The sequence below is a fragment of the Schistocerca gregaria genome, chromosome 3, assembly GCF_023897955.1.
Source record: "Schistocerca gregaria isolate iqSchGreg1 chromosome 3, iqSchGreg1.2, whole genome shotgun sequence".
Classification (NCBI taxonomy): domain Eukaryota; kingdom Metazoa; phylum Arthropoda; class Insecta; order Orthoptera; family Acrididae; genus Schistocerca; species Schistocerca gregaria.
In genome coordinates this window covers 622773335-622786125 of record NC_064922.1, presented here as the reverse complement: position 1 = coordinate 622786125, position 12791 = coordinate 622773335, and positions in this window count along the sequence as shown.

Here is a 12791-nt window from a genome sequence, read left to right as displayed (position 1 = left end):
AGAAAATCATCAACTGCTCCCTGAACAAGATTCACAGTTTGCACAATAATTTCTGCAGCACTAAGAGAGTGTCTTTGCCATATGTACTGTCACGACCTCTTTAGATTTTTTTGACACAGAAACCATATCATGTGATTTAAATGCTCGTCAAGCACCAAATTTCAATGCGTTTTCACAGAATTATTAAAAACCGCTCACCTATTCTACGGGACAGCATTACAATGTCAGGGCAAGATAATTGCAATTTCGCTTTACTTATGATATGCTTATAATATATTAAGGAAAACATATATGTGCATTGTAGGACTTTAAGGGCATTTTTCCAAATTACAGACCACTGTGCATTTCTTACACAACGCTACAAGTGTTACACCTTTCAGCTTAGTATGTTAAGAAATAGCGCAACATTGTGCTTCTAGAAAATGTTGCCTCACTCTTCATGATCTCATTTCGCAAACAAAAGCTAGCTGTTGCTTTGCTGAGCCACCAGCAGCAACGACGCCCTGACATCATATGACCGACGTTTGTCTCAGCTGAATGTGCACTTTGCACCGGGTATTTTTTAGTATTTTTATCACGGTGAAAAATGCGTCCACGACGTTGGCAAAGTGTTTGCTAATCTGCTGACAACACACTTCGATGTGATTGTTTTCGCTACGCGCTTATCCCTCACTAAGGCGCAGCTCATCCGCTGAGTGGCCACTTAATCCAAGGCAGGTGCAGGCGCACACAATTGCTCAATGCATTGTGGAACACAAAGAGGCACTGTTCTTGCGGTGTTCTTGTTGGACTTTGATCGCTACTAGGAGCACGTGGCGCCACTTACACGCATTATTATTGCTAAATAAACTTTTTTGTGAAGCTATACAACACGGGAGAACCAGTCAATAGACCTTTATATTCTTATAGGGGATCGGAGATTTGTAATCCTTTTTTCTTAAATGATGTTCGTAAAATATTTTATTCCCTTTAATTAGCGTTAATTTGCTCAAAACTCGGATGTCCAGTTCCATTTCCAAAATCTCATGCCATTGTCCCCACAAGTCATCTTACTGCAACAATTTTAAAGAGGAGAAACTACACCAGACTGCGAATTGCACTATATTCTAGTTCACAGGTAACGTTTTCCTAAAGATACTGATTAAAACAAACTCACAGCCTCCCATTTAGAGTTACTTACCTTCCTTTTATTTGGCAGTTTCGATTTAAGAGAGGAAAAGGAACCAGAAAGCGATAGCGAAATAACGGATGATTTTAGAAAGAAGAACTAACACGAACAGCAAAACGTATGCCGCATTCATTGGTCTACATAAGGCTGCTGACAGAATGGACTGGATGATCCTTTTGGGAAAACTGAAAGAAAACTGAAATAGACTACACAAAGAAATCAGGGCCCAGAAATACATATAACGACATTAACAACGAAGAGGATAGAATAAGAAGAGGTCTGAGGAGGCTGTCGCTGTCCTTTCTCTCCTTATTTATCTAATATGTTTATAGACACAGAATACAAACAACGAAAAGCTGCATCAGAGGGATAAAAATCAGTGTAAAAAATTCATTCTTTTACGTTTGCTGATAATAAGAGTACTGTTAGTAGAGTCTCAAAAGGACATAAACTATTTGTAAAATTGTTTCTGTTGCCTGTGATAACCAGAAACTGAAAATAAACGGAAACTGAACTAAGATAATGGCGATCGAATTTTCAAGTTACAGCTAACATTAAGATAGGAAATACAGTATAAACACAAGTAAATGAATTCAGATACTTGGAAAGTACAATAATACATGACAACACGGGAATAGTGGATATTAAAAGAACTACAATAACTATAGAAGCATTCAGAAATGAAAGTGATTTTCTTAATGAACTACCATCGGTACTTTAATCTATAAACAAGAAAATTCATCAGGACATTTATTTTGAGCATTTTAAGCTATGGGTGTGAAGTAAAGTCTGGGCAAAGGAAGAGAAAAAAATTTAACACGTACTAAGAAGAACAACTAAATTAACTGGACACCTAGTCCGATATAACAACTAAACAGCTTCATAAAGAAACATCTTACAACGACTCATTTTGAGGAAGAAGTCAAGGGGTAGGCTCATAACATCTGTATTGCAAAGCGTTATAAGTGAAATGAATTGCCGTATCTGTACCCAAATTGTAAAGATGGCTTCAGACACTAAAGTTGGCTTCAGACGTGAACGGATGGCTACATCAACAAGACGCTGCTTTTAAAGTCTGCTGATGATATACTACATTCCATTTACTAAAAAAAAATTGTATTGCATTTTCCATTGTAAGACATTCGGCTGCATTTTTGTTATCTGCTGCTTCCTCATATGTTGGAATAAGAATGTTCAACATGTTACAATTTTTTGTCTGTTTATTGAATGATGTACCTGCGTTTGTTTTACGAATTATATGTTGTTGTGTGAATGTGGGAGTGCATTGTTGTTTGTTTCTGGTCCCAACAATGGGCCTAGTTTAGCCACCGGGCTGCGATTGTTGTGCACTGTCTCCCAATCAGCTTTTTTAGAGCTAATTCTGACTTCTTCTTAATATCATTTAGCTGGCAAATCACTGGTTTTGCTGGGTTACTGAACTATAGCATTTTCGCAATAGTTTGGCTTCTTTTCTGGCCTTTCTTCTTGACTACAGGAAAGCATTAAATCCGTGTTCATTAAAGGAAAATTATTTGCAACGAACTAAGACTTCAAAACACTCTTTGATTTCCCATGAAAATGTGTTGTTAGAGTGAATTAAAAAGTACGACAAAGGAAACTAAAGCCTTGTTGGTGTGCATTCCGGTCTCACTAGCTTGCACATAAACATGACCAAAAAAGTAACTACGAAATATAAACAGTTGAGAGCCTTACTCGAAAAGATGTAGCAGCATAGTTAACATCAGCATAATATCGCAACTCCACAATAATCAAGGAATCTGCTCTAAGCAAGACAGACTTTGATTTATGCAAGATGGATCAGAAATAAAAAACTTCACTTATGCAATTGACAACATTCACATTACTGAACAAGGAGAAGAACAGTATGAGAAATAACCGTAACATTGCAGTGTAAGAAATAATGTACTATTAAAGTGCAAATATTATGAAGTCTGATTTGTAAGTATCTACCAGGCATATAATATATATTTTTCTTGTGAGAACAAGGAAGTTGCGAAATAAATTCACATGAAGATGTTTATTTAAAGATATTTTATGTCGAAATATCTATCTTTGAATAGGGTGATGTTTTATATGAATTTCGTAGAAATAAAACTATTGCAAAAACAAAAGTGCGCAACAGTGTACCTTGTTTAATTTCAGCTTTATCTGGGTTTTTGTTGTAGATCTACTCAGCTTATTAGGTTTGGATAAGTTGGAAATACTGTGTATGAGAGAGCTAGACTCTCTGTGGACGCGTGTCTACCAGGCCACATTGGTCCAGAGCATTTCTTGAATGGTATGGTTTATACATTACGTGTGAGGCTGTCTGTATTGTAGTAGCATATGGTCATTCAAAGAATTAAGCTTTGTGGAACCGATACACCAAACGTAGTCTTCGTTCCGTATTTGACGACTTATGTGTTACCTTCGACCAGGACAACATTTTCAGCACCTGGGAGTACAGGTTCCTACCAGCGCAGTTGGTGAACTCACTCCCTACGTAGCCCGCACGTTAGGAAGAGGCTCGAAATATTATTCAAGGGCAGGGTAATAGGGGACGAGATTACGACGTTCTTCAAGTAAACAATTGCTCGAGAATTTTGCTTCTGGTATTTGGTTCTAACGAAGCTTCGTTTCTCATTTTATTTGGTCTTTGATGCTAAACTTCCCTTTAAATCATATATTTCTTCTGGTTAAATATAACACAATGTCGCTTCATCGCATTCTTACGAAATTAAGCCCTTGAAATGAAGACAGAAGGACAGTATCACTAACCTAGAATATTAAAACATTTTATACATTCAGAAGCACAATGATTTATTATGATTTTCACATATTCTTGTGAAGACAAAACAAGAATTGTGTACAAATTATATAAAATATCCAACACCTTGCGAATAAGTTTACGTATACTACAAGTTGGGCTCCTAATTACTATCTTTCAAATTTTCAGTGAGCTGAAAGCAGAGAACAAATACAATGTATGGACTCTCAACGGGAAACACAGCAATTACAGAGCTTTGAAAGTATGTTTTCATCTTATATGTTCACAGTTATTGTTATGGATTTTTATTTATAATTGCAGTCATGTTCCTGGTTACCTACATAAGTTGTAAGTAGGCTGTTTAGTTTTTTTGTTGGTAACGCGAAGTAGCGCTCTGTATGAAGATCACTGGCTGTGATGTGTGCAGTCTGTGGCTGGTTGGCATTGTTGTAATACTCGCCATTGTAGCGTTGGGCAGATAGATGTGAACAGCGTGTAGCGTTGCGCAGTTGGAGGTGAGCCGCCAGCAGTGGTGGATGTGGGGAGAGAAATGGCTGAGTTTCGAAATTTGTAAGACTGGATGTCATGAACTGCTATATATATTATCACTTTTGAATACTATTGAGGTGAATACATTGTTTGTTCTCTATCAAAATCTTTCATTTGCTAACTATGCCTATCAGTAGTTAGTGCCTTCAGTAGTTTGAATCTTTTATTTAGCTGTCAGTAATGGCGCTCGCTGTATTGCAGTAGTTAGAGTAACGAAGATTTTGGTGAGGTAAGTGATTTGTGAAACGTATAGGTTAGTGTTAGTCAGGGCCATTCTTTTGTAGGGATTTTTGAAAGTCAGATTGCGTTGGGCTAAAAATATTGTGTGTCAGTTTAAGCACAGTCATGTATAATTTTTCTAAGGGGACGTTTCAAAGTTAGTGAAGAGGCGATATTAGTATGGATGATTAAACACACACAGAATAAATTAGATCACCAACGTAAATTTCATGGATCATTTCTCTGTGATCTTTAATTTAAAACGTATGTTATTCTCTCTCTCCACTCCCCCTTTCCCCCACCAAAGTAGCTGATAAGAAATACTGCGTTTGTTTTTCAGTTACTGCACGTCTTAAGAAACAATATTTAACCAATGAACGCGTACGTAAATACATATTTGCAATATTTACTGCCTTGGCTCTCAGTACAGTCCACAAAGCAATTGTAAGTGAACAACTTCACCCCAGTTTCCGAGACGTCGGTGATACTGGTCATCGTGAACAACCATGGTTTGGTATTCCGAAAGACACTAGACACCTTCGTGATCGTACAGTGGAACACTACTGAAATCGGTACTATATAGCATTTATTTGTAATGCCACAACGACTGAAGAAGAAATAAGTAAAGCTGGGAAAAATACTAATGCATTTAATGTGCTTAACAAGTCTAACAAAATGTTCAGTGTCTGGAGAAAGTCATATGTTACTGGCTTTAGTCCTGGACACAGAAGTAGCTCTACCACATAGTAGAACAACCTCTCTGGAATCTCAGCATGACGACTAAAGACGCGCACACATTCTTCCCATATAGTCCAGTACATAATTCTGATATACGCCTACTTTGCGGAGAGGTACTGAATGAACTGGTGACATTCACTAACGGGTAAGCAGAGTCGCTGATTTTGGTAAGCCCGACCAACAGAGCAGCAGTATTGTCTGTAATCAGCTCGGTACAGATCTTACACGAAGCCATCGTCCCGCCTTTCTATATTTTAAATTACTTTCCCGCTTATTCTTATCATTTTCATATTTCCCGCCGCCGTAGTCGAGGTCACCAACACACGTCTTTGTTGTGGCTCCCGACTCTGAAGCCGGTTAGGATACAGGTGGTGCATGCAATTTTCACGACCAGTGTTTGGCCAGCAAGGAAGAGAGAATTGATGGAGTGTGAAGTTCTCGATCGCCAGTCTTTGCGCCAATGTCCTGGATAAAATCCCAACCTCCCTGGGGTATCTCATGTGCAACGGGCACAACTGATAGCGATCCATCTGTCCGAGGGGGATGTTAGGCTCAGCGAAATGATTGGCTTTATTCGAGAGTAGTTGGCTGTGTGTCCGCACTAGCTTTCACTATCTTCCTTCTCTCGTCATCATCATCATCATCATCATCACCACCACCATACAACAAAAACATAATACTACGCTATGCATACACTTTTACACTCACCTACACTATAAAAATATAGATACGACACGACCTCCAAGAAAACGGTCTATTGACACACAGTCAACATTGGTTTAGAAAACATCGTTCCTGTGAAACTAGCTCTTTATTCACATGAAGTGTTGAGTGCTATTGACAAGAGATTTCAGATCTATTCCGCATTTCTCGATTTCCGGAAGGCTTTTGACACTGTAGCACACAAGCGGCTCGTAGTGAAATTGCGTGCTTATGGAGTATCGTCTCAGTTATGTGACTGGATTTGTGATTTCCTGTCGGAGATGTCACAGCTCGTAGTGACTGACGTAAATTCACCGACTAAAACAGAAATCATTTCTGGCGTTACCCAAGGTAGTGTTACAGGCCCTTTGCTGCTCCTTATTTATATAAACGATTTGGGAGACAGACTGAGCAGCCGTCTTCGGTAGTTTGCAGATGACTCTGTCGTTTATCGACCAAGAAAGTCATCAGAAGATCAAAGCAAACTGGACAACGATATAGAAAAGATATCTGAATCGTGTGAAAAATGGCAGTTGACGCTAAATAACGAAAAGTGTGAGGTCATCCACGTGAGTACTAAAAGGAACTCGTTAAACTTCGGTTACACGATAAATCAGTCTAATCTAAAAGCCGTAAGTTCAACTAAATACTTACGTATTACAATTACGAAAAACGTCAATTGGAAGGAACACACAGAAAATGTTGTGGGGATAGCTAACCAAAGACTGCATTTTACTGGCAGGACACTTAGGAAATGTAACAGACCTACTAAGGAGACTGCCTGCACTACGCTTGTCCGTCCTCTTTTACAATACTGGTGCACGGTGTGGGATCCTTACCACATAGGACTGACGGAGTACATCGAAAAAGTTCAAAGAAGGGCAGCACAGCACGTTTTGTATTATCGTGAAATATGGGAGAGAGTGTCACTGAAATGATACAGGATTTGGGCTGGGCACCATTAGAAGAAAGGCGTTGTTCGTTGAGACGGAATCTTCTCACGAAATTCCAGTCACCAACTATCTCCTCCGAATGCGAAAATATTTTGTTGACACCTACCTACATAGGGAGGAACGATCACAACGATAAAATAAGGGAAATCAGAGCTCGTGCGGAAAGATACAGGTGTTCATTTTTTCCGCGCGCTATACGAGTTTGGAATAATAAAGAATTGTGAAGGTGGTTCGATGAACCCCCTGCCAGGCACTTAAAATGTGATTTGCAGAGTGTCCGTGTAGATGTAGATGTAGACTCTCACATATCCGAAAGGAAAGGGCCAACATACGTGCAGTATAACGCCCTTTGCCTCGCCAAGTAAGACCAAGTAAATATTCAAATGGTTCAAATGGCTCTGAGCACTATGCGACTTAACTTCTGAGGTGATTAGTTGCCTAAAACTTAGAACTACTTAAACCTAACTAACCGAAGGACATCACACACATCCATGCCCGAGGCAGGATTCGAACCTGCGACCGTGGCGGTCGCTCGGCTCCAGACTGTAGCGCCTAGAACCGCACGGCCACAGCGGCTGGCCAAGTAAATATTCCAAAATTTGAAACAGAACGACTAAGAACATGAGTAATGCAGAGGTAGACGTCCTAGGTGTGGGGAAGCAGGTTAAATCACTTAATAAAGGCAAGACTTCCGGTCCAGGTAGAATACCAGTTGAGTTCTTTTCATAGTATGTTGATACTATAGCTCCATATTTAGCAACTGTGTATAACCGCTCGCTGAACCAAAAGTCCGCACCTAAAGACTGGAAAGTCGCACAGGTCACACGAGTATTCAACAAAGGAAATAGGAATAATCCGATGAATTACAGACCCATGTTACTAACGTCGATTTGTAGGAGGATTTTGGAAGATATGCTGTGTTCGAACATTGTTAATTACCTTGATGATAACGGTTTATTGACAAATAGTTAACATGGTTCAGAAAATTTCGTGCTTTTCAAACATAACTAACTCTTTATTCACAAGAAGCAGTTACTGCTATCGACAAAGCATATCAACTGTTGGTTCCACATTTTTACATTTCCAGAAGGCTTTGATATCTTTCCTCGCAAGCGACTTCTAATCAAATTGCGTGCTTATGAAGTATTGTCTCAGTTGTGCGACCGGATTCGTGACTTCTTGTCAGAAAATTCACAGTTCGTATGAACTAATGCGAAGTCGTCGAGTAAGACAGAAAGAATATCTGGCGTTCCCCAGCGGAGTGTTGGAGGCCCTCTGCTGTTCATATCTTTCTAAACGACCTAGTAGACAATCTGAGCAATTCTCTTAGAACATTTGCAGATGACGTGTCGTACTGTCATCAGATGATCAAAAACAATTACAAAACTGATTTAGACAAGATGTCTGTATTGAAATGATGATGAAATCAAGACCCTAAGCTGTCGACAGATATTGATATACATCAATGGGGACAGTTGAAAATGTATGCCCCGACCGGGACTCGAACCCAGGATCTCCTGCTTACATGGCAGACGCTCTATCCATCTGTGTCACCGAGGGCAGAGAGAATAGTGTGACTGCAGAGATATATCCTTGCACGCTCCACGTGAGACCAACATTTCCAACTTAGTGTCCACACACTACATTCGTAGTGCCCCTGCCCAGTACACTCATTAATAACGGCAGACAATCTTACCGAGTCCCGTAAGAGTTCGGGCAATGCGATAAACATGTATGTATTGGTGCGAAAAGTGCAGTTGGCTCCAAATAATGAAAAGTTTGAAGTTATCCACATGAGTACTAAAAGGGATCCGCTAGATATCGGTTACATGACAAATCACACACATGTAAAGACTATGAATTTAACAACATACTTCTGGATTACGACTACAAATAAATTAAATTGGTACGATCATAAAGATAATGTAGAGAGTAGGGCAGGCCAAAGACAGCGTTTTATTGGCTGAACATGTAGAAGACGCAGCAGGCTTGCTAAAGCGACTGCCTATATCATACGCGGACTGGGTTGGCAATCATTAAAAGAAAGGCATTTTTCGTTGCGGCAGGATCTTCTCATGAAATTTCAATCACCATCTTTCTCCACCAAACACGAAATTAATTTGTTGGCGCCCACATAAACAGCGAGAAATGTTCGAGAGTGAAAGGTTAAAGAGATTGCGTTCGCTGAACCCTCTGCCAGGCACTTAATTGTGAAGTGCGAAGTAAACAAATAAACGTCGATGTAGGAGGCTGAATCCACTCTGTGGAATATCTCTGTCAAATATGTCACACCGCATTTGCATATTTTTTACTTTCATACTATTTTAAATAATTTTAGTACTTACTACATCTAGTCAATATTCTATGTTGACTGTCAGCTAGTAAATCTTCCTTACTTCGTGCAGGAACGATTACATCATTTGCTAATTTAATATGTATACTGTTTCTCTACTTTTAGTCATTTTACCATATTTTTATTCGGTTAATGGTCTGTTCACAAACCATCTGAAATAATAAATCAATGGCCCTGTAGCATTCATTCCTTAATTTTTGTTTTTGATCCTTATTTTTCCATATTTTTTTTCTTTTACTAATCTTTCTTCCGGAAACATCTGAATTATTCTTCTCTTCTCAAGCTTCAGTTCTGCCTCCATTAATGTCGTAACATTTTCCAACATGCTTTCCCCGTTCGCGTAGCAAATACTCGCCAGTTCTGACTTCGTACAGCGCTTTGCTCCAAATGAATCATAATGTACTGACTGTGTTTAAGGCAATGTATTTTCGTACCATCTGCACGCCAGCCTTTTAAGGCTATGAGTACATTTACGAAATATTGATCTGCTTGTTGTAACTCCACAGAGCTTCACATTCAGACGTAGTCACCCTGGAGTAAGTGTGGAATCATGTCATTTCGTGCGAAGATAATACCGAGACTTTCCACCGACAGATATAGCAACTCAGGTCTGTTTGCACAGATGCACCACTAGATAGGAATGTCACATGTAACTGTACTAGGCCACCGCCGGGCCCGCTAATAGCTCCAATACTGCGAATGTGTGGCGCCCGCTTTCACCTCCAGTTTCATCACACGGCAGCTTAGTCTTCTGATTAGGGGGACCCATCGAACACAAATGATAAGTCCTTAAAAGTAAATTACTGCCTATTCTACTAACATGCAACTTTATAACCGCACGCATTTTTACGGGATTCGAAACTACTAAGGAATGAAGACATACGCTTGAAGTTTTCTGAGGCTATGGATACCGCGATAAGAAACAGCTCATTAATCAATTCAGTTGAAGAGGAATATAAATCTCTAAAAAAGGCAGTCACAGAAATGGGAAAGGAAAACGTAGATACAAAGAAGGTAAATACAAAGAAACCATGGATAACATAAAAAAAATACTGCAGCTGAGCAATGAAGGGAGGAAGTATAAAACAGGGAAATTCAGGAATATAGAAATTCAAGTCACTTAGGAATGAAACAAACAGGGAGTGCCGGGAAGCTAAGGCGAAATGGCTGCGTGAAAAAAGCTAAGAAATCGAAAAAGTAACGATTGTCGGAAGGACGGACTCAGCGTACATAAAACTCAAAATAACCTGCGGTGTAATTAAAAGCAGGGGTGGTAACATAAAGAGGGCAATGAGAATTCCACTGTTAAATTCAGAGGAGAGGGCGGATAGGTGGAAGAAGTGCAATGAAGTCCTTTGTGAGGGGGAAGATTTGACTGATGAAGTGATAGAAAAAGGAACAGGAGGGGGTATAGAAAAGATAGGGGATCCAGTATTGGAATCATAATTTGAAAGAACTTTGGAACATTTAAAACCAAATAAGTGACTAGGGATGGATAACATTCCATCAGAATTTCTAAAATCGCTTGGGGGAAGTGGCAACAAAATGAATATTCACGTTGGTGTGTAGAAAGTATGAGTCTGGCAATATACCATCTGACATTCGAAATAGCATCATCCACATATTTCCGAAGATTACAAGAGCTGACAAGTGCGAGATTTATCACACAATCAGCTTAACGACTCATGCCTCCAAGTTACTGATAACAATATTATACAGAAGAATGGAAAAGAAAATTAAGGATATGTTAGATGAGGAACAGTTTCTCTTTAGTAAAGATAAAGGCATCAGAGAGATAATTCTGACGTTGCGACTGAAAATGGAAGCGAGAATAAAGAGAGATCAAGACACGTTTAAAGGATTTTTAGACCTGGAAAAGCGCCCAGAAATGTAAAATGGCGCAAGATGTTCGAAATTCTAACAAAAATAGGTCTAAGCTATAGGAAAAGACGGGTAATACGCAATTTATGTAAGAGCCAAGAGGAATCAATAAGAGTGGAAGACCACGATCGAAGAGCTCGGATTAAGAAGGATGTAAGACAGGAGGTAGTCTTTCACCTCTACTGTTCAATCTATACATCGACGAAACCATGGTTGAAGTGTCGAATTAAAACTCAATATGAAAGGATATGAATAAGACTAGCTGATGGCATTGCTATCCTCAGTGAAATTGAAGAAGAAGTGCAGGATCTGCTGGGCGGAATGAACATTCTAATGAGTGCATAATATGCATTAAGGGTAATGTAATGAGAAGTAGCAGAAATGAGAACAGCGAAAAACTTAATATCATAATTGGTGATCACGAGGTAAAAGAGTCTAGGAATTCAGACATGATGGACGGAGCACGGAGGACATAAAAAGCAGACTATCACTGGCAAAAATGGCATTCCTGGCCACGAAGAGTCTACTATTATCAAACACAGGACTTAATTTTAGGAGCAAATTTCTGAGAATGTACGTTTGGAGCTCAGCATTGTATGGTGGTGAAACAAGGACAGTGAGAAACTGGAACAGGAGACAGTCATAGAATTTGACGAATTGTGCAACAGAGGAATGTTGAATATCAGGTAGGCGGATGAAGTAAGGAACGAGGAGGTTCTCCAGAGAATCGGTGAGGAAAGGAATATACTGAGTGATCGAAAAGTCAGTATAAATTTGAAAACAGAATAAATCGCGGAATAATATAATAGAGAGGTACAAATTGACACACATGCTTGGAATGAAATGGCACTTTATTAGAACCAAAAAAATACAAAAGTTCAAAAAATGTCCGACAGATGGCCCTTCATCTGATCAGAATAGCAATAATTAGCATAACAAAGTAAGACAAAGCAAAGATGATATTCTTTACAGGATATGCTCAATATGTCCACCATCATTCATCAATAATAGCTGTAGTCGAGGAATGATGTTGTGAACAGCACCGAAAAGCATGTCTGGAGTTATGGTGAGGCACTGGCGTCGGATGTTGTCTTTCAGCATCCCTAGAGATATCGGTCGATCACGATACACTTGCGACTTCATGTAACCCCAAAGCCAATAATAGCACGGACTGAGGTCTGGGGACCTGGGAGGCCAAGCGTGACGAAAGTGGCGGCTGAGCACACGATCATCACCAAACGACGAGCGCAAGAGATCTTTCACGCGTACAGTAATATGGGGTGGAGCGCCATCCTGCATAAACATCTTACGTTCCAGCAGGTGTTCATCAGCCAGGCTAGGGATGATGCGATTCTGTAACATATCGGCGTACCTCTCACCCGTCACGGTAGCAGTTACAAAACCAGAATCACGCATTTCCTCGAAGAAAAACGGCCCGATAACGATAGATGTGGTAAATCC